The sequence below is a fragment of the Equus asinus genome, chromosome 20 (assembly GCF_041296235.1).
Source record: "Equus asinus isolate D_3611 breed Donkey chromosome 20, EquAss-T2T_v2, whole genome shotgun sequence".
NCBI classification, from domain to species: domain Eukaryota; kingdom Metazoa; phylum Chordata; class Mammalia; order Perissodactyla; family Equidae; genus Equus; species Equus asinus.
The window spans coordinates 75,802,164-75,823,927 of record NC_091809.1 but is presented as its reverse complement, the minus strand read 5'-3'; the positions used below and the strand labels follow the sequence as shown (position 1 = coordinate 75,823,927).

At 39.0% G+C, this 21,764-nt stretch overlaps 1 long non-coding RNA gene across 1 annotated transcript; it reads left to right on the top strand.

Moving 5' to 3' along the window:
* The first annotated feature begins 1,216 nt into the window (after positions 1–1,216).
* LOC139041126 (uncharacterized) lies at positions 1,217–21,229 on the top strand. Its single transcript, XR_011495785.1, has 3 exons — positions 1,217–1,520; positions 14,025–14,177; positions 21,012–21,229. It is a non-coding gene; the product is annotated as an uncharacterized lncRNA (long non-coding RNA).
* The last annotated feature ends 535 nt before the right edge of the window (positions 21,230–21,764 follow it).

Genomic DNA, 21,764 nt, shown 5'->3' with positions numbered 1-21,764 from the left:
CGTCAGGACAAATGTCCTTGGCCCTTTCCTCAATAGTGATGACGTTGCTTCTTTGTGTCTATCTGAACCATTCTCTAAACACTGAGAAAGTTGTTTCATTCATTTCTTTACTTAATCGTTTATTCATTCATTCACTCAATAGACATTTATTGACCACCAACTATGTGCCAGGACTGTGCTAGATCCTGGGGGAAATATCAGTGAGAAAAGCAGACAGACTAGACCCCTACTCTCATGAAGCTCACATTCTACCAGGATAGACAGACAAAACAACAATAGCAACAAGAAAAGTTATCAAATAAATTAACAAGACAGTTGTGATAGATAAATAAGCACTGTGAAGGAGCTAAACAGGGAAGTGTATGAAAGAGTAAATGGGTAGGATGGGAGGCAAAATAGAGTGGTTAGAGTGGCCTTTTCTGAGGATGGAATATTTATTTTTAAATTTTTTTTTGCTGAGGAAGATCACCCTGAGCTAACATCTGTGCCAATCTTCCTCTATTTTGTACATGGGTTGTTGCCACAGCGTGGCCACCAACCAGTGGTGTAGGTCCATGCAGGGACTGTACTCAGGCCTCTGAAGCAGAGTATGCCAAGCTTAACCACTAGGCCCCAGGGCTGGCCCCAGGAGTGAATATTTAAATTGAGCCCTGAGGTGCCAATTATGTGAAGAGCCAGGAAAAAGCTTTCTCAGCAGAGGGGACAGTAAGTGCAAAGGCCTCTGAGGGGGAAGGGTTTGGTATGTTTAGAGAAATTAAAGGGGTATGAAATGAGAGTAGAGAGGCTGGCAGAAGACAAATTAAATGGAGTTTTGTAAGCTGTGACTACGGATTTTACTTAAAAGTGCAATTTATTAAGTATTCAACAAACTCTGATTGAGGACCTGATATGTGCCAGACACTATTCTAGGCTCTGGACATGCTGCAGGATCACTGAAAGTAACTCTCAAAAGTTACATTCTAGTGGGGGAAACAAGCAGTAAACAAAATAAATAAGTAAAGTAGCATTTTTAGATAGTACTGAGGAGAATATTTTAACAAACTAAGAAAAGGAGTTAAGAAGGATAGGGTTGCAATTTTAGATAAGAGTGGCCAGATAAGGCCTCACCAAAAAAATTCCATTTAAGTAAAGATTTGAAGTGTCCATGTGCCATGCAGGGGCAGAGCCCTGGGCCACACAATAGTTAGAGGTCAGGGGAGATGAAGAGCACCAGGAAAGGAAATGACAAGAAGCATCTGGAATAGTAAGAGAAAAATCAGGCAAGTCTCCTGGAAGCTGGAAAATGTTTCAGGGAGGAGAGAGCTCAACAGTGTAAAATACTGAGCATGGAAAATAAGGGCGAGGACTGAGACGTGACCGTTGGATTTAGTGACGTGGAGGTCGCTGGTGACCTTGAGAGGAGCAGTTTCACTGCTGTAGTGGAAGCAAAACCCCGGTAGGAGTATATTCAGCAGAGAGTTGGAGGAAAGGAACTGGAGACCCTGAATCTAGAAAACACTTCCAAGGAGCTTTGCTGTAAGGTAAGGGGTTAAAACGGGGCAGTGGCCACGGGGAAGTTAGATCAAAAGAGAGCTTTTCCTCCAACTTTGTTTTAAATGTTAAAAGTTACAGAAAAGTTGAAAGACCAGTCCAATACCCATATACCCTTCACCTAGTTGCAGCAATGTTGACATTTTGCCACATATGCTTCCACTCTGGAATGGTTTTTTAAAAACCTTTTTTCAAATTGTGAAATATAATGCATATACGGAAAAGTCCATAAAACAAAACGTATAACTCAATAAATGATCACAAAGCAAACAGCCATGTAACCGCCACCAATATCAAGAAATAGAACACTGCTAGCATCCCCAAAGCCCTCTTACGCCCCCTCCCTCACATCAAAAGGTAACCACCGTCCTGATTTTCATGGTAATAACTTCCTGCTTTTCTTTATAGTTTTACTGCGTAATAATGAATTCCTAAAGACTATAGTTTAGTTTTCGCTTGTTTTTAAGCTTTAAGAATGAAATAATATACACAACAATATTCTTTTATATCTGACTTCTTTAGCTCAATATGTTGTGTGTTTATTTCTTCATTGTATAATTTTCTGTTACAAAAATATGCCACCATTTATTATTCATTGTACTGTTTATGGTCGTGTTGATTGTTTCCAGATTTTTGCTCTTATGAATAATGCTAAATGCTGCTGTGAATTTGCTTGTATATGTCTCTTGATGCACATGTGCATGCATTTCTATTGGGTATGTTCCTAGGAGCAGAATTACTGGGTCATAGGTATGTGCACATGCAACTTCCACAGCTAATACCAAAGGGTTTTCCCTGTTGGTTGTACCAATTCATAGTCTCATCAGCAATATGTGAGAGCTACTGCTCCACGTGTTTTTCCTTCCTTTGCATTTTTGATACTTGCCATTTTAGTGCATATATTGTGGTATATCATGGTGGTTTTAATTAACATTTCCTGGAATACTGATATTCATTGGCCATTTGAATATCCTCTTTTGCAACATGCCTATTGAAGATACGTGCCCGTTTATAAATTTGGATTGTCTGACATTTTCTTAATGGTTTGTAGGTGTTTCCCTATATATTGGATATAAATCCTAGTATACTGTATGTGTTACACACATCTCGTCTCCATCTGTGCTTTGCCTTTTCATTTTCTTAATGCTGTCTCTGCATGAATAGAAGTTCTTCATTTCAAAGTAGTCAACCCATCAATCTTTCCCTGTATTGTGCTTTTTTGGGTTCTGTTTAGGAAATTTTCATCTACCTCAAGGTAGATACTCTCCTATGTAACATCCTAGAAGTTTTATTATTCTGTTTGCCATATTTAGGGCTATCATCTACTCAGTGCTAAGTTTTGTATATTGTCTTACCTTTTTTTGGCATATGGATATCTAATGATGCAACACCATTTATTGAAAGACTGTCCTTTCCCTACTGTTTTGAAGTGCCACCTTTGTTATAAATCAGGTGTTTGTGTGGCAGTTCATTTCTGGGCTTTGTGTTCCATTGGTCTATTTTCTTTCTTGCACCGTTACCATCCTGCCTTAATTACTATAGCTTTATCAGAAGTCTTGCTATCTGATAGAGTAATTACTCCTAACTTATTCTTTTTCAAAAGTGTCTTGGCTATTATTGGTCCTTTCCATGTCCTCATAAATTTTAGAATCAGCTTATAGAGTTTCACAAACAAAAGTCTTCTTGGGATTTGGATGGGAACTGCATTGAGTCTGTAGCTAATAAGGGGCAAATTAACATCTTTAAAATCATTGCGTCTTCTAATCCATGACCACAGTAAAGCCTTCTCTTTATTTAGTTCTTCTGTAATTTCTATCAGCAAAGCTTATAGTTTTCTATGTAGAGATCTCACACATTTTTTGTGTGTGAATTTATTCCTCAGTACTGTCTTTGAAACTTCTAAATGTTATCTTTTTAAAAATTTCATTCATGACTGTTCATTGTTGAAATATAGAAATACGATTGATTTGTATATTGGCCCTTTATCCAGCAACCTGCTTAAACTTACTTTTTAAGTTGAGTAATTTATCTGTAGATTCTTCTAGATTTTCTATGTATGTAACAATATCATGTGTGAATAATGACAACTTGTTTATTCCTCTTCTTCACTCAAATTATAAAATACTGTGCCAGCCCCAGAGGCCTAGTGGTTGAGTTTGGTGCCCTCTTCTTCAATGGCCCGGGTTCAGTTCCTGGGCGTGGACCTAGACTACTCATCTATCAGGGGCCATGCTGTGATGGTGGCTCACATACAAAATAGAGGAAGATTGGCAACAGATGTTAGCTCAGGGCAAATCTTCCTCAGAAAAAGAAAAATTATAAAATACCTCCTCTTTCCCTTAGTAATTCTAAAATAACAATTAAATCTTTGATTTATTTTTGGTATACAGAATGAGGTATGCTCCAGGCTAATTTTTTCCTCCAGATAGTTGTCCTGCGTTTTATGAAGAGTTATTGACTAAGACATCTTTCCCCAATAATTTGAAATGAGACCTTTTTATATATTAAATTCCTATGTGTTTTTGATTGTATTTTTTATAGTTTTTCTTCTGTTCACTGATCTCTTTTTTGTTTTAGTTATTGTAACCTTAGAATGTTTTAATAACTGGTAGGACTTGAATTTATTTTTAGAGTATTTATTGCTATTTTTATTTATTTTATTCCTATGAATTTGAGAATCAGCTTATCTATTTCCAAAAGAAAATTTTGTTAGGATTTTTATTAGATGAGTTTTAAATCATAGATTTTGTTTCTGATCTTGAGTCTTCCTATCCATGAACAGGGGCTGCCTTTCTAATTGCTCAAATCTTTTCAGTTGTGGGTCCTTCTAGTTGTGGCATGTGGGATGCCCCCTGTGCCGCCAAAGCAGAGAGTGGGAACTTAACCAGTGGGCCACAGGGCTGGCCCCTGTTCAAATCTTTTGTGTTCCTTAGCATTTAACATAGACCTTGTGTATTTCTTACAATTTCTTCCCAGACGGTTGTCGTTTTTGTTGATGTCGTTAATATTTTCAAACTGGTCATTGTTTGCTTGAAGGGTGCATATTAATTTTTCTATGAGTTAATTTTTTAACCCAACCACTGAATTAAATTCTACTTTTGTCTGTAAGTTATTCAGTTTATTATCTTTTTTCCCCAGGTAAGCAATTATATCATCTATAAACAATATACAATTTACTTCCTCCCTCCTACTTTTTATGTCTCTTATTTTTTTTCATTGAGGGGTTTTAAGTGGGAGGGCTGTCTACTCATTACCATATTAGAGAGTACATTGGCTGCAAAAGTGGAATCAAGGAAACCTTTTAGGGGTCCGGTACAGTAGTCAAGATGGTGGCTTGGGCTAAGAAAGTGACAACAGAGATGGACAGAAGTGAGTAGACTGGAAATATGTTTTGAAATGTGGCAGAGAACAGGCTGATCATATTATGCTAAAGATTTTCAAACTTCTTGGGAATTTTGAAATATAAGAATCACAGTTATGGGGCTGGCCTGGTGGCACAGCGGTTAAGTTCACACATTCCGCTTCAGCAGCCCAGGGTTCCCCAGTTCAGATCCCAGGTGTCGACGTGGCACCTCTTGGTAGGCGTCCCACATATAACGTAGAGGAAGATGGGCACAGATGTTAGCTCAGGGTTAATCTTCCTCAAAGAAAAAAAGAATCGTAGTTGGAAGGGATCATGAACATAATCAAGCATGTTCTCTAGCCCTCTGTTTTCTCAGATTCACTCCAACCTCCTAGCCACCTCCAGTGATAGAGAACTCACTACCTCCCATGGCAGCTCATTCCATTTATTCAGTTCACTCCACAAACCCTATACTTTGTCAGGTACTGTATGGCGCCCCAAGAAACATGGATAATCAAGATTCATGCCTCTCTCAGGGAAGCTCAGGGAAAGGGACAACTCTCTTAGAAAGTTTCTTTCCTGGCAGACTCTGCTCTTGAGTTTCCTGTCTGAATTCTCTTATAGAACAAGGCTGATCTCTCTTCTTATGCTGCCCACTCCTCAGATGTTTGCAAAGGCCATCATAGCCTTTTGGGATTCCTCATCTCCTCTTCCTTCTCGTTTTCACCTGATCTGACACCAAGTTCTCTCTTTATCCTGGCCCTAATTTGAGAAACTTGAAACTTGTACTTTAGCGTTATTTTTCTGAAGAGTTATTATGTCCTTTCTCTACTTTTACTCATAATTCAATACCTGGGAAATTAATGTTCATTTATTTATAGTTAGATATTCTCATTCATATTTTCCAATTTGGCTTAGTGTTTACCTTTTTTTTTTAGACTTCAGTAAGTACGTAGTATGAAGTGTATAATTAGCTTTGGGAACAAAAGACTAAACAGCCATGCAATCAATTACCTTGCTAGGCTCAGCAAACACTAGCTGGTTACAATGATGAAGGCATCTATTTGATGAAAAGACTGAGAATAAAATAATGCATATGGAAGGAAGCTAGCAAGTTGACTAGTGTTAAAAGTGAAATATAAATCTATGATTTCTTCAAGATAGACAGTGATGTAGGGTCTACTTTTACAGATACTACGTAACATCCAGGTCTAAATAATGAGCCTTTTTTTTTTTTTGCTAACAGCCCATTACTCTTCCAAAGCAGTTATGTTAATTATGTGTTCACAATCCCCATCCAATTTAACAGTCAATATATTTAATGAAGATGTTATCTTCTTGGTGAGGCATTTTTGTGAAACATTTGAATATAGCTATTTTTACAGTGTCAAAAGTCTTAATACAATTTGACATGTTTTCCCAAATGAGTTGCAGAAAAATGACAGGGGAAATGGAAGAGGGTTTATTTTCTGTAGAGAGGGTGACCCTGGTCAATTCAGAATGGAGACAGCTGTGAATTATAGTGGGTTCCTCTGAGAATTGTCATATTTAAACTAAACTGATGATACAGAAGCTCAGGGAATAATTCCTGGTGCTTTGCAAGTGTTGTGGGCAGTTTGCTTCCCTGCATGATGTAAGATCATTTTTTCTCCCTGAATCTTTTCTTTAAGCCTAGGCAACTTGGAACAGTGTACAGGGCATCACTTTTGCAGTTAGATATGTCTGATGTTGAATTTTGATATGAATCAGGACAATCCAATGGTTTTTTTATTTTACACATTACTTACTTTTCTAATTTGGTTAATATTTAAATGGATTGTAATATTTCCCTAATAAGGTTACTGTGAAATTGAATAAATGCAATGTGTATGTGTATTATTTTAATTTGTTCAATTTTCATATATATATATATATATATATATATATAACTAATCAAAACACTTACTTAGTAGGTGTTTAGTAATATTAGAGGCCAAAATCTCTCCCATGTGTTCTCTTTCTTTTTAATCCATTTCTTTGCCTAAATTATTTCTTTCTTTCATATGCGGCATTTATTGGGTCATCAAGTTCTTTTGATTCTGCTTCTGAAAGGCTTTTCAGGGGGCTGGCCCGTGGCCGAGTGGTTAAGTTTGCACACTCCGCTGCAAGCGGCCCAGTGTTTCGTTGGTTCGAATCCTGGGCGTGGACATGGCACTGCTCGTCAGACCACACTGAGGCAGCGTCCCACATGCCACAACTAGAAGGACCCACAATGAAGAATATACAACTATGTACTGGGGGGCTTTGGGGAGAAAAAGGAAAAAATAAAATCTTTAAAAAAAAAAAAAAGGCTTTTCAAATTGGTTTCCTCTCCATTCTTTCTGGCAGTGCCTTAGTTCAGGATACTATTGTCTCTTTCTTAGATTATTGCAATAACTTTTTATTTTATTTTTCTCCCTCCAGTCTTGCCATTTCCAATCCATCTTCCACACTGTCCAGAGCTTCTCAAAATGCCTTTCTAATTATGAATCAACTTCTCTTGCCTAAATACTTTTAATGACCAATCTTCACTGCATAGATCTTGTCTCCTTCATCTTTCGTCTCTGGTGTCAAACAGGGTGTTCTATGTTAACCACCCCCTTCTATTCTTCAATTTTCTATTATTGGATTAAGTTATGGCAAACTTTCTGAACAAAAAGATCTATAAGTGGCTTCTAAATACATGATAAAAATGTTAACCTCACTTTAAAATAGGAGATCTGAAAATTAGAACTAAGTAAGATATTATTTTTAATCAGTTTGGCAAAAATCAAAAAGTTTAATGATACATTATTTTGACTAGGGTATGGGGAAATATTCTTATACATTGTTGTTGGGAGTATAAATTGGCACAATCTTTCTGGAGAACAATTTGACAGTATCTATCAAAATGACCGTAACTTTGACCCAGCATCCCATTTAGCCTACCGAAATACACTTGCACAGATATATGTGAAGAATATTCATTGCAGCATTGTAAGAGCAAAAGATCAGAATAACTGAGATGTCTATCAACAGGGTGATGGTTATGTAAATTGAAGTGTATCCATAAAATGTAATTCTACAGAGCCATTAAAAAGAATGATGCAATCCATGTGTACTGATATAGAAAGATATCCAAAATAAATTAAAGCAAAGTACAGAGCAGTATATATAGGATGCTATCATTTGTGTGAAATTTTCTAAGATATATATGTATATATATGGAGCATTAAAACATCTGTGGAATGATATACAAAGGACTGAAGAGAGTGGTTGCCTCTGAGGAGGTGAGCCAGGGACAAGGTTGGTAGAGAGACTTATACTTCAGTACTGTTTGAATTTTTTTCACCAGGTACATGTATTATTTTTCAAAAATAACAGAGCAATAGTAAATTATGGCAGATTACCTTGATGATATCTAAGTCTGATACTATGGTGCATCTCAAAAGAGTCTTATGTGATGGCATTGTTTAGCTCAAACAGAGGGGTAAACTGATGATTGATGAGATTATCTGGCCAAGGTCCGTGTGTCATTAAGAAGTACTAGGGATATGAGCCCAGGCTTACCTGGCACCAGCACCCTGCAGCCTGCCTTGAAAATACCTCAGTTGTGAAAAATACTCCATTGTATTCTGAGTATTACTCTGCATATCTGTACTGTTTCCCCACTGGACTGGAAGCTTCTTGAAAGCAGAAGCCATTCATTACTTTGTCATCAGCCACTATCACAATGACTGGCACATGGTAAGTGCTCAATAAATGCTTATTGATGTGAACAGTTAGATGATTTTCTTTAACCAACCAGATATTGATGGAGATGTAAATTCTGGAACCTGCCATCTTTTCTAAAATGCAGACTATTTTGATTTGTGTCTTAATCATACCAAGAAATTTAAGAGGAAAAAATGGGATAGTGATAGTAAACACTGCAGCTGCAGAATTCGAGAGCAAGCTGTTCTCTTTGATGTATAAAAGAATAGTTCAAAATGTTCTAAAAACACGTGCCTCTCTATATAGCTGACAGGGGCAAGTGTGAGACTCACCCTGCGATTTACCCTGTGAAACCTTTTACTCAAAGCCCCTTGTATCTAGCTCCTTTTGGACTGCTCAGAGCAGGCGTTGGCCCCCCGCCTGTTTGTGCCTGGAGGATTTCTGTCACACGTCAGTGAAGAAGCATGTGTCCCCACTAGCTATAGTGACCTGCCTCTGAGGTGTGCAAACGCTACAATCACTGCAAAGCTTCCAGCCTCTGGAAAACTGTGGTGTTTAGAGAGTTTCCAGAGCAATCAGCAACTCCTAAAAGTCCTTTCTTCAAAGCCAAACTCAAAGTTACTGGCAATTTTACAAAATAATGCTTAAAGCAATGCTTAGTTTCCTGAGTCTATAAGAAAGGTTTCTCATAGAAAGTGTTTATTGGTCTCCCTGAATTCCCCAGCTTCTCTGGAAGTATGCATCAACCAACGGAGAAGAAGGGCAGGGGGTGGTTTGAGTCTCAGTTGGGACTTAAACCTTGGGCTTATCAACTTAGAACCTCAGAGCATTCCTTTCCCAGCATCACCTGGTCAAAGCAGAAAGGTATAATAAAAATAGCACAGACTGAAAGCGGACTGACCAGGGTTTGAAACTGTGTTCTGTCAACAACCGGTCATGTGACCTTGGGCAAGTTACTTAACCTATTTTGAGGCTCTGTGTCCTCATTTTGCAATGTTGTGGTAAGAATTTGACAGATCAGCCGCAGCCAGTTCCAGGCACACAGTGTGTGCTCAATCAATTTTGTGAGCAAAGTGAGTGAATAACATACTTAAGATGACTGGCATACAGAGGAGTTCAATAAATATTACTTCCCTTCCCACTCTCCACCCTTCTCACTTTTAGGTCAGGCTATGTGTTGCCCTTTGGTGAATTTTTTCCCTTCAAAGGTGCTCCCAAAGGTCACCAAAACGTATTTTTAACCAGAAAAAAAAAGTTAATTAAGGCAAAAAGGGAGCCTGCAATGGAAATGCATTCACTTTGGCTTCCAAGCCCCCAAGGGATGGCCTTGTCTTTCTGTTTGTTTGGTCAAGAATAAATCTGTCCAATGTTGTTCAGCAGAGAAAGTTTTAAATTTTAATTTTTAAAACTGTTTATCTATAGCATTGAAAAATGGATTAGAAACAGACAACAGACAGCAGCCATTGCCAAACCATGCATTAGAATCTTCTTACACATTCATTATGAGGACACACTGGATCAGAGTTGAGCACGTAGCTTTAACCTCTGACTAATTTAGATTAGAGTCCAAACTCTATCCCTTACTTTCCTTGTAAGCTTGGGCAACTTATTTAACCAGTTGGAGCCTCAATGTGCTTATCTGTGAAATGTGGCTAATAAGATTACACGCCTCATGATTTTTGTAAGGGTTACATTAAGCAATAGCTATACTTACCGTGGTCCCTGGCACAGGATTCACTCTCAACAAATTGTAGCTATTATTGTCATCATCTCATTTAATATAACCCCACAAGGTAGCTTGTGGTAGAGGTGGAGGTAAAGCAATATTACTGCCTCTATTTAATGGACAAGGAAACAGTCTTACACGATGAATATAAAACTTTTTTGTCACATCACCAGACAAATGGCAAAAGCTCAAAATATGTGAGCTTAAAAAAAGAAAAACATCAATGGTCCCCAACCTGTAGATCAGCAACTGTGACTAGAACTTAAAGTCAGGGACTGACCTTTATACTCTGCGAGCATTTTGTGTAGGAAGAGGAAACTATAATGACCTATTGACTTGTCTGTCTACTCCCACTTGCTAGGAGGGTATGACCAGAGTCCCCATACAGCTAGCACGTAGGCACTGTAGGTGCTCAGTAAATATTTGTTAATCGATTAAGTGGAGGAGGTGAGCACACAGGGGCTCTGCTCTGTATCTTCCCCCTCAGGAGCTGTACCAGCCCCCATTTCTGCCCTAGGCCCCCTCTCTTCATTGTGACTTCCTTTTTGTCTTAAAGCTTCAGGAAAATCAGCACAGGGTTCCCCTCACTGAAAGGTGAGAAGATGTATGCCTTGAAGAAAAACTTGAGCCTTCCTTGAGATGTCAGCTGTGCAAATTGAACCCAAATGTCAGAGACCAGGCCATTCACACCTAACTGAGAAACTGTGGTAGAGTCCTCATTAAGTGTAGACACTTGAAAGACTGTAACATAGTTGGGGACAAACAGCACTCATGTTGGTTTGGAAAGGAACCGGTTTAAAGCCTGAATAAATCAATAGTTAAGCTTTGGAGACCTTAAACAAACAGCTACCTTTGACTCACAGCAGAAATATAAACATGATCCTCAAAATGCATTCAAAAATTATTGTTCTTAGTCAACTAGTAAAATAAAGTCCAAATTTGAGAGTCCTTTGGGGGATCACAGTTTTTTCTCTTCCTCTTATGTCTGTCACAGAATAAACATGTAGTAAAGAAATTTGAAAATTAAAAGGTGAAAGCATGTTTGAATGTCACTTTGTGCATTTCAAAGATAGGAACAACAGTATAGAAAGTAGAATGTGAAAGTATATGAGAGCAGCTTCAGAATCAAACAGTCCTAGGCTAGAATACTGGAATTCTGGCTCAATCAATTAGTAGTATGTGAGGTCGAGCAAGTCATGTGCACACACAGCCATATATAAATACACACACGCATAGGATTATAGTGAAGATTAAATAGATGGAGACTATAAACTGCTTTCACAATGATGCATGGTACACAGAATGCGCTCAGGAAATGGTAGTTTTTCTTATCAGAGAAAGAAGGGCGAGACTTAGAGGCCAAGTCCCTTGACAATAAGTTCTCGGATCCAAGGGCTCAAGTCCCCTGAAGACGGTCCCCAGCAACAGGGTTTTATTGCTGTTTACAGGGAATTGCCTAGAAGACAGGGAGCTGTGCTGTGAGTAGAGTTTGAGATTTAGGATTAGAAGAACCTAAGCCCTGAGTCCTGACCCTAACATTTTTAAGCAGTGTGAACCTGGACTAAGTATCTAACATCTCTGAGATTTGGGTTCTCCATCTGAAAATAATTCCCAGGATTTTTCTGAGTAATAAGAGATATATGTGGATTGGAGCCCTTTATAAATTGTTAAGTACTCTTAAAAACACTAGTGAGTCCCTTTGTCTCTGGCCCTATAACAGTCATGCCTTAAGTAAGGAGACACAATGCTGTACGTGAGGTGCCGGGTTTCCCATCAGATGGGCTGCAGAGGTCTCATGACCTCACAGCCACTCTCGTATCAGATATGGAGCCAACAGCATTTCAGGATAGAAGAGGACATGAAGGAGAGCTCTTGACATAAGGAAGTTCTACATCAGTTTTCCTACATCTGTCAAGCAAGGAACCCTTCACCATCTTTCATCCTCAACAGGAAAACTCACCTGCACTCTCAACTTTCTCACAGAAGAAATCCCTCTTACAAAGGATCTCGGAACTTGGAGGGAAAAAAGGGTGGCTGGAGGAAGAATGCTCTCGTTCAGCACTTTCTTTTCAGAAAATATTCCTGCGGTGAGAGCAGACTTTTTCATCTTCATGTCAATGCAAGCAATCGGCATGTCGTCTCATGAGCTCTTTGTTATAGCAGCAGTATGGTGTCATGGAAAGAGCTTTAGAGTGACTCGAGGCTTGGCTCAAAGCCCCTATCCTTTAATTAATGTGTGACCTTCAGCTGATGGTTACTTCCTTTCAACTATGGATTCCTTTCCAAGCTAGCTAAGCAAAGCCATGAAGATAGAGGAGACATCGCTTCTTCACTCACCCTGTTGCTCTTCAAAGACACACTTTTAGTTCCCAAATAGATTCCATCTTGAATGAGTCTCCAAATGTTTTTTCCTGAGTTATTCCAGTCTCTCCTATTGTTGTAAGCTCCAACGCTTTCTTCTTCATCTGAGAATTTAGTTCCGAGGCCTGAACCCAGCACACAGCAGGTTCTCAGCATATTCTTGTTAAATGACTGACTATAGGAATTAGCCCAAAACTCATTGTCAGGGGCTGGCCCAGTGCCATAGTGGTTAAGTTCGCATGCTCTGCTTCAGTGGCCCAGGGTTCACTGGTTTGGATCCCAGGCACAGACCTATGCACTGCTTATCAAGCCATGCTGTGGCAGATGTCCCACATATGAAATAGAGGAAGATGAGCACAGATGTTGGCTCAGGGCTAATCATCCTCAAAAAAAACCAAACAAACTCATCAGCTCTTTGAAGCCCCTAGAGTACCCAGCACAATGTAAAGCAAGAGCTCAAGAAAAACAAATTGATTAATTCATCTGTTCTGCATTTATCATCTCTTCCTCCTGCCCAATTTGCCTCTTCTCTTTTTTGGGAAGTTGAAATTTCCTGCCATGTTTTCTGTTTCCCAGAAACAGAACCAACTGCTAGTACAAACTATTATCTTCTTGGAGACTTCTGGAATCTCCCCTAGTAGGTAGGGTTTCCAGGTTTAGCAAATAAAAGTACAGGACACCAAGTTAAATTTGAATTTCGGATAAACAGTGAATAATTTTTTAGTATAAATATGTCACATACAACATTTGGATAATACCTATGCTAAAAGTTTTCTCACTGTTTATCTGAAATTCAAATGTAACAGAGATTTATTTTATCTGGCAACCCTACTTGGGGGGGTCTCACTCCAAGCACTGACACCAACATGGAAGTTGTCATTACTTCCTTTTAGACTCTGTGCTCATTAATTAGTCAGTCCCCAAACATGCCCAAGGAGACAGCAAGCTGTTTTATGTTCCTTCAAGCACAGGCCTGCTCAGGGTCATATGTCGGGGAAGAGAGAATCAATTCCCTCAGTTTCCTGCTTGATCTCAAGCTTCCTTCATTCCACGGGGGAGCTGTTTTCTCTCTCTTCTTAGCCAAGGGATAGGTGCTTGTGGGTATTCCATCACTGCCAAGAAATTAGAGCATCCAAACACTAAGCTGAGGTTTCCTCTTTTGCACTACTCCTGAAACCAGTTCATCCTTCCAAATCTCCCTGCTGCTATTGTTGAAACAGAAACCTTACCTCCTTCTCCCAACACTGGAGACATGTTAACCTCTATCTTTTGTGTGTCTCCTAGTGTACTAAGTCACAATGTCCTGGGTTTGTTCTTGTGGCTGTTATTTATTTTTTGTTGTTTTCCCTACAGAAACATTTCTTAGACCTGCTTCATCGATCCATTCCACTTCTATGGCCAGCCCTGCCAGTTTAGTATGTCATCACCTGGGGCCTGGATTGCAGCAACAGTGTTCCAGCTCTTCTGGCCCTGGATCTGTGCAACTTCTAGCAAATTTATCCTTGTGTAAGCTTCTTTTCCCACCTGGGATTCCCCTTTGGGAGAAGCTGGCATAAGTCTCTATTTCCTGTTTAACAAATCAATACCAAGCTCCACAGCTCAGCCTTCAATGCCCAAGCCTGTATAGTTTCTTCTCCGTGTCTGCCTTCTGTAGACTGATGCAATCCAGTTTCTATTTGCCAATCCCTGGGCCTCATCTCTGCTTCTGGCTGCATCAGCTCCATCACTGCTCCTGCCTTGAATCTCTAAATCCCTTCCTTCTCCTCTGGGTCAATCCACATCCCTTGCCTCCTTCAAAACCCAGCCTGTTAGAAGATAACAAAGCCAATCCTGGGGTAGAGAAGGCCTTTCCAAAGCAAAGAAAGGAAAAGAGACAACATAAAGGAATTGTTCGATAGGTTTGATTACCAAGAAGGAAAAGCTTCTTTATGTCAAAACATCCTAGAAACAAAACAAGAGAAACTACGAAAAATGTTTGCTACATATAATAGACAAAGTTAACATGCTTAATATAATTTTACAAATCGGTAAGAAACAAACATTCCAAAAGAAAATGAAGAAATGATATTAGTATGTGACACACACACACACAAAGTAGGAGATGCCAAAACCATGAAAAACCATAAAACCTCAGCAGTATTAGAAAATTGCTAATTAAATTAAAATAACAATGAGCTTCCCTTTCTCTTTATCAAATGGGCATTTTTTAAAAGGATGATTCTCAATGTTGATGTGAGTGCAAGAGCAGGATCTTTCGTACATGCTTTAGCAATCAGTTTCAGGAGGTTCTTTCCTGTACTTCTTTAAAATAGTACAGATTTGGGAAATCTTATTACTTCGTTACCTTATTAACAGTGTTTTCCATTTTTTCTACAATAAATACCTACCCTTTTTACAATTAACAATATACATAAATGCATTTTTTAAAATCCTATAAAAATTTAAAAGAAGATGAGGAGGGATGAGAAGGAAAGTGCATCATCTTAACTCAGATAGACCTGGTTTAGGAATCCCTGATTGCCGCTAACTAGCCGTGATTAACCTCTCAAGCCTGGAATCCTCACCTCAGAGAGCTGTTAAGATTAAAACAGAAAAAAAGTGTGTAACCCGTTACCACGGTACCTGGCACCTTCTGAACATTCAGAGAATGATGGTGTCTATTATTATTCTGTTGTATCCTCAGCATATAGTTTCAGTGCTAAATTAAAATACCTAATTAATGATCTGAATTTTTATCTATACCTTTAATATTCTTTTCTACTGATCCCATTCTCTCTCCTTTTCCTTTCCTTCTGCCTCTTCTACATCTGGCCTATCCATTCCCTTTCTCCTTCTCATTACACTCCCTGTCTTATGAAACAATCTTTCACAAGTACTCTAAACAGCATTTTTCAAAACCCAATTCCAAAAGCCACTGATTTGTCAGCCTTACCTGAAGGTTTCAGCCTTACCAACAGCAATGACAATGGGCCCCAGTCTCCTCTTCACTCTTGCTTAGTATTAATACCTGGTTTGAAACTCATCTGTCCTGGGGATGGCTCCTGTGCCTGGCTGCACCTGAGTCTGTTCACATGGGTGCTTCCTGGTGGCGTGTGACATGTTTGTCTGCTGACCTTTTCTTTCCTCCAGGTAGAAGCTAATTCTATGTTTCTTATGATGCTTCCTGCATGTTTGTGTTCATCAGTCTTACAAATGAAGTTTATAGCATTTACTGGTCAGCAAAATGTCTTCCCTTCCCTTATTCTTCTTTCCTCCTTTCATCCCTTCTATTCCTTTATCCTCCCCCAGGAATATAGTTATTAATTATTCTTTTCTTTTTTCTCTGACATAAATTTGTATTTGCTTCAGGAAAATAGGATAAATACCTTTATTTCTATGATCCATAGGCATAATATTGAGTATATGTCCTTGTATTTTCAGAAACATACACTAAACACTTTAGGGCAACCGATGAGAGATAATAACAGCAGAATGTAATCATGCGGCAAGCACTGGATTCTCCCCTCCATATCCTCATAACTATTGAGGCATATGATTATGGGGTTTGTCACTAGACCAGATTTGAATTCTGTCCGATACTGTACAACCTTAGGCAATTCACCTATCCTCTCTGAGTTTATCTGTAAAAAGAAAATGATATCATCTCAAAGGGTGCAAATTACATGAGTGTAAGGCACGTAAGACGATCTAACACAGAGTAGGTATAGGGACAGTCTCTAGCACAAAGGGAAATGTGAATTCCTCCCTTCCCTTTCCAAGATTCATTCATTCCTTGGGGATTTACAATCCAGTGGAAAAAGCAAGACCTATAGGTGAAATAAACATTAAACACAATCAAAATGAACTTATCAAACACATAGCACTTTGTGCCAGGCACTCTACTAAAGCATTTTGTAAACATTATCCATTTAATCCTCATAACAGATACTGTTATAACCCCAATTTTAAGATGAGTAAGCTGACATCTCTACAGGTCCCACAGTTAGTAAAGAGGTGGAGGAGCGCAGGCAATCCTGGTACCGGTGTCCCTGCTCATACCGCTGCATTGTAGTCACGCATGCCTTGCACATAGTAGGAACTGAAGAAATATTTTAAAGTCTCTCCTTCTAACCCCTTTGACCAAAGCAAAAAGAACCACCACACATTTCCAGAAAAGCACCCCTTATCTATTTTTTGATCAAAAGAGTTGGCTGCTTTGCACAGAGGCTAAAACTCCAATCTAGTCTGGTGCGAAAGAGTCACCAGAAAACTGAGGTACCTTTTATTGTCAAGGACCTGGTTCCCCTAGGGCTAGTGACTGTGTAATAATAAATAGCCCAGAATGTGAAGAGGATGCCATTTTTTAAAGGTCCCTTTGGACTCCACGGTCTCTTTCAGAAAGACATCATTTGGCAAGCTCCCTTTATATTTGTATCTCATTTAATTCATGCAACTACCTTGTGAAGTATCATTTATAGACCTAATTTATACTAATGGAGAAATCGGGGCTCATAGATGCTAAATTCCCCAAGATTAGCCTAGCCAGGAAGTGACTTAAAATGTGAACTTTGACTGTCCAAAGCCACTGATGTTTCCATTATCCTACTCTTAGAGATGGTGATATCTATCCGGCTTGGCTGGGAATCTGCCCCTTATCACCACCGGATCCACTCACCCGTGGACTCAGAATTCTGACTACTCGTGCACACCCAGTTGTACTGTGAAGGAGTATGAATCTATCCTTAGAAACATTTGGAAGCACTCTGTGTTCTTAATGAACAATGAAGGGGTAACTGGCAATTACATTTTCTCTTAAAGCAGAGCATTTAGAGTAAGTCTTCAGGATCCTAAATTAGTAGCTCTGATTTAAGGCCATGATAAGGAGTAGAGAGCATTTTGTTCTAGCCAGTCTGTGGTTCTAGCCATCAAATTAATGACACCAAAATACTTTGAAGCTTCAGACTGCTGTAGAAAGGCTAATTGTAAAAGCCCTGGGCTTTCATTGTATTTAACCTTGATACAAGAATGTTGATATCTCACCTTGCTGGGGAGGTTTTGCTGTGAGTGTCTCATTAAGACATCCGAGGAGGTGGCCAGGAATATGGTTAATACCTCTGATGATGAGAGTTCTTATTGAAGTTATTATGGACATCGACTTTTCTTGAAGTAAACAATGAAACCACTAGAAGTTCCACAAATTTATTTTCTTGAGCCTACACTCTACTCGAAAAGAAACTCCAAAATAATTCCATCACAAAGCATGTTTTTAATGAGAAATTTATGTAGTTCCAAGGTGATGATCAAGCTTTTAGTATATAAGAATAAATTAATTCCGAGAACAAGCGAATTCTGAGAGCAAATGAATTCTGAGCTCTCATTAATCTAGCTATCACCTATTTAGACTTGGCAATAATTTTAACTGGGTTTAGGTTAATTTACCTTAGCCTAGCGATGCTTTTTTTCTTAAGACTAATTTACAGTGTTGGGTTCCTGGGTACTTAAGGGATCTGTGAAAGTGGTAATAGAGGTTTCCGAACAATTTTTACCCTCAAGTGGGACTCGGCAGGTTAACTCACACCTTAACTTCAGGATTGTAATAATCAACTCAGTGTGAAAGATCAGCTCTGAGGGGCAGTCACAGATGTTCTTGACTGTTTAAAAAATAATGAAACAAATAATTATGAATTAATATGGTTTGGTTAAAAAAATCTGGGATACATGATGGTAGGGAGTGAGGGTATGTGTACAAAAAATGATCCTTGATGATGAAATGTTTGAGAATTACTGTCCCAGAGTATAAATTCATAAAATCATCAAGAGCACAGTGGGGTGAAACATTAGGCAAATACAAATTAAAACCAGAGTGAGATACTACTATACCCACTGGAGTGGCTAGAATTTAAAAAACTGAAAATATCAAGTGCTCAAAAGGTTATGGAGCAACTGGAACTCTCTACTGCAGATGAGAATGCAAAAAATGGCATAGCCTCCTTGGGAAACAGTGTGACAATTTTTATAAGGTTAAACTTACACTTGCCATATGACCTTGCAATTCTACTTCTAGCTATGTACGTACTCAAGAGAAATGAAAACATAAGTCTACGTAAAAACGTGCACATTAATGTTATTTCATGGCAGCTTTAGTCATAATAGCCCAAAACTGGAAGCAACTCAAACACGCAACAATAAGTGAATGGATAAACAAATTCTAGTAAATCCATCCAATGGAATACTATCAGCAATTAAAAAGGAACAAGCTATTGACATATGCAAAAACACATATCAATCTTAAAAGGTCTATCCCAAGTGAACAAAGCCAGACCCAAAAGACTACATATTGTATGATTCCATTTATTTGACATTCTAGAAAAGGCAAAAGCAGTGACAGAAAGCTGATCAGAGGTTGAAAAGGGTGGTGGAAGTGGGAGAGGACTGACTGCAAAGGGGCATGAGGGAACTTTTTGGGGTGATGAAAATGTTCTATATCCTGATTGTGGTGGTGGTGGTGGTAAATAGGTGATTATAAAACTGTACACTTATCAAAACTCATGAAACTGGACATTTAACATGGGTGAATGTTAATGTGGGTAAATTATGCTCAATAAAGTTGCTTTTTTTAAAAAGGAAAAAAGAGCACAGAGGGATGTTTAAAATATAGTATACTTTTATGTATATTATAAAAGTAATTGGATGGAAATAATTGAAATGTTTTTATCCCTAATGTACAGATGAGCAAACCGAGGCGTAGGAGTTGAAGTAGCTTGCCTGACACCACACACAAAACAAAATGGCTGCGACTGTAGTGAAGCTATTTCTACTGATTCTGTTCTGAGTACGTTAGTACTGGAGTTTTAATGGTGGTGTCTCTATAAAAACAGAATAATTATGATCTCAGGATTTAAAAAATTTTTAATCAATTATTGTTTTTTAGGAAAAATAAACAATTTTGGTGGTGGAAGCTATAGCTACTAATGCATAGACTGCCCACAAAAACCAACCACAAAAGAGAAGACTTTTAGAAAGGCTCAATCCTTGCTTAACATTAAAGGTTTTTTTTGTAGGATTAGTGGTTATCCCATATCACTTGATGCTTATCTGATAGATATTGTGTCTGGGTTGACTGTCTTGTTTCCAGGGTTTATTTGTTGAATTGATCATCAGTGTCTTCAGCAAAGAGCATTAATATAATCATTATTAAGCTTGAGGAAGTATTTATGTTTTCTGTTATTAGCAGACCCCTGGAATTAAACTAACCCAAAGAGACCAGCAGAACACTCCAGTTAATAGCAGGTTAGGAATAAAATGGTAGGTGCAAAATGGATGACTAAAATTCTGAAATTACCCATGTTGAAGAGTGCTGATCTATAAAATGAATTTGCGTCATTACTCATGAACTCTCTATATTTCAGATTTTGTGAATTTCTATGAGCTTCAACTATTCCTACTCTCGGGGTAGAAACAGGTTGAAGTGGGAGCACACCGCATGAAGATAGTTTCTGAGTTAGAGAGTGCTAGATCAAGAGGTTAGAAGTGATCCAGTGAAGGATTGTCTGTTGGAAAGGTAGAACCTTCATCAGGAAGTGTCAAAGTAGCATTATTAGGAGCAGGCAGGGAGAAGGGCTAAGGAGCATGAGAGAAAGAATAGAGGAAGAAGACCTGTGAGAGAGAAATAGGACTGGATGCAAAACTCAAGTGGACAGGAGTCTGGTGTTTCCAAACCTTCCCTGTGGCTGAGATTGCCACTGTGCCTTGTGCTCAATGTTTCCTGTTTGCCCCCTAGATCCACTCTTCACTTTCCTTCCCCGCTCCGTGCCTAGGGCTCAGTGCCCTCCAGGTAGGGTAGGATAAAGGAAAGCCCCGGCCTGAGAGTGGAGGGAGGGCAGGAAGAGGGGCAGGGTATTTATTGCCTTGACATCCTCCCTGCAAGGCCACTTCTGGCTGTCTGAGTCCCTCAACCAAAGTCACAGTTCTTCCAAGGCCACCAAATCTACACATTCCTCTCTCCTTTTGGGTTCTGAGACTTCTCACCCCCTTGTCCCTTTGGATCTTGGATTGGTAACTACACAGCTGCTACAAGCCCCCAGGTCACTGCACTGTGCCTTGTGGAACCCTGATCTTCACCTTTATAATAGTCCCTTTGTAAATAAATTTCCTTAATTTTGAGAGCACCAATTGTTTCCTGTTGAGAGCTTGACTATTACACTTCCTATTCATTTCTCCCTTCTTTGGAAGTAGAATGCTCACTTTTACCTGAGATTGTTGCTACCCAGCTAAAAAACTATTTTTCAAGTTTTCCTTGTAGCTAGGCAGGGCCACAGTAACTAGAAATGATGTATGATCCTTCTTATATCTCTTTAACAGGAAGAGGGCCGACCCTTCTCAGTTCCTCCATCCTGCCGCCTAGACCATTGTGTCATTCCTGGAGCACCAGCATTTGTCTTGCAACATGAGAATTAGAGCGACATCCTAAAGATGGTGGAATAGAATGTTAGAAGGGGTCTGGGTCTCTGACAACTTGATAAATACCATTACAGCCCTGAACTACTTATCTCTTTTATATAAGAAATAAACTCTATATTGTGTAAGTCTGTTATATTGGCCTTTTCTGTTATGTGCAGCCAAACAAATCCTAAATAATGTATTTCTGGAACTGAGATTCTATGCCATGGCAGCTACCTGTTTACATAACCCTATCACTCTGTAATGTATTGTTTTTTTATTACCTGCTTCCTCCCACTAGAATGTAGGCTCCTTAAAGTCAGGGACTTTGCCAGTTTTGCTGTCTCCTCAGCCCCTAGAACCGAGTTCATCAAGTAGTAGGGGCTCAATAAATACTTGCTAAATGAATGAATGGTATCTGGTGCAAACTGCAGAGGTCGGCACTGCTGATTGAAGGGGTGACACCAGGAAGTGTAACTCAATTCATTAGCACGTAATGATAACACCGAAGTCATGCTGTTTCACACCTCCATGCCTTTGCACGAGCTGTTTATCCTGCCAGGAATTCCTTTTCCCCATGTCCACCAGTCACACTCCTACGTGTATCTCAAGTTTTAACTTAATCATCGTCTTCTCTTGGACACTATCCTCCAGTTACCACAAGTAGAGTTAATC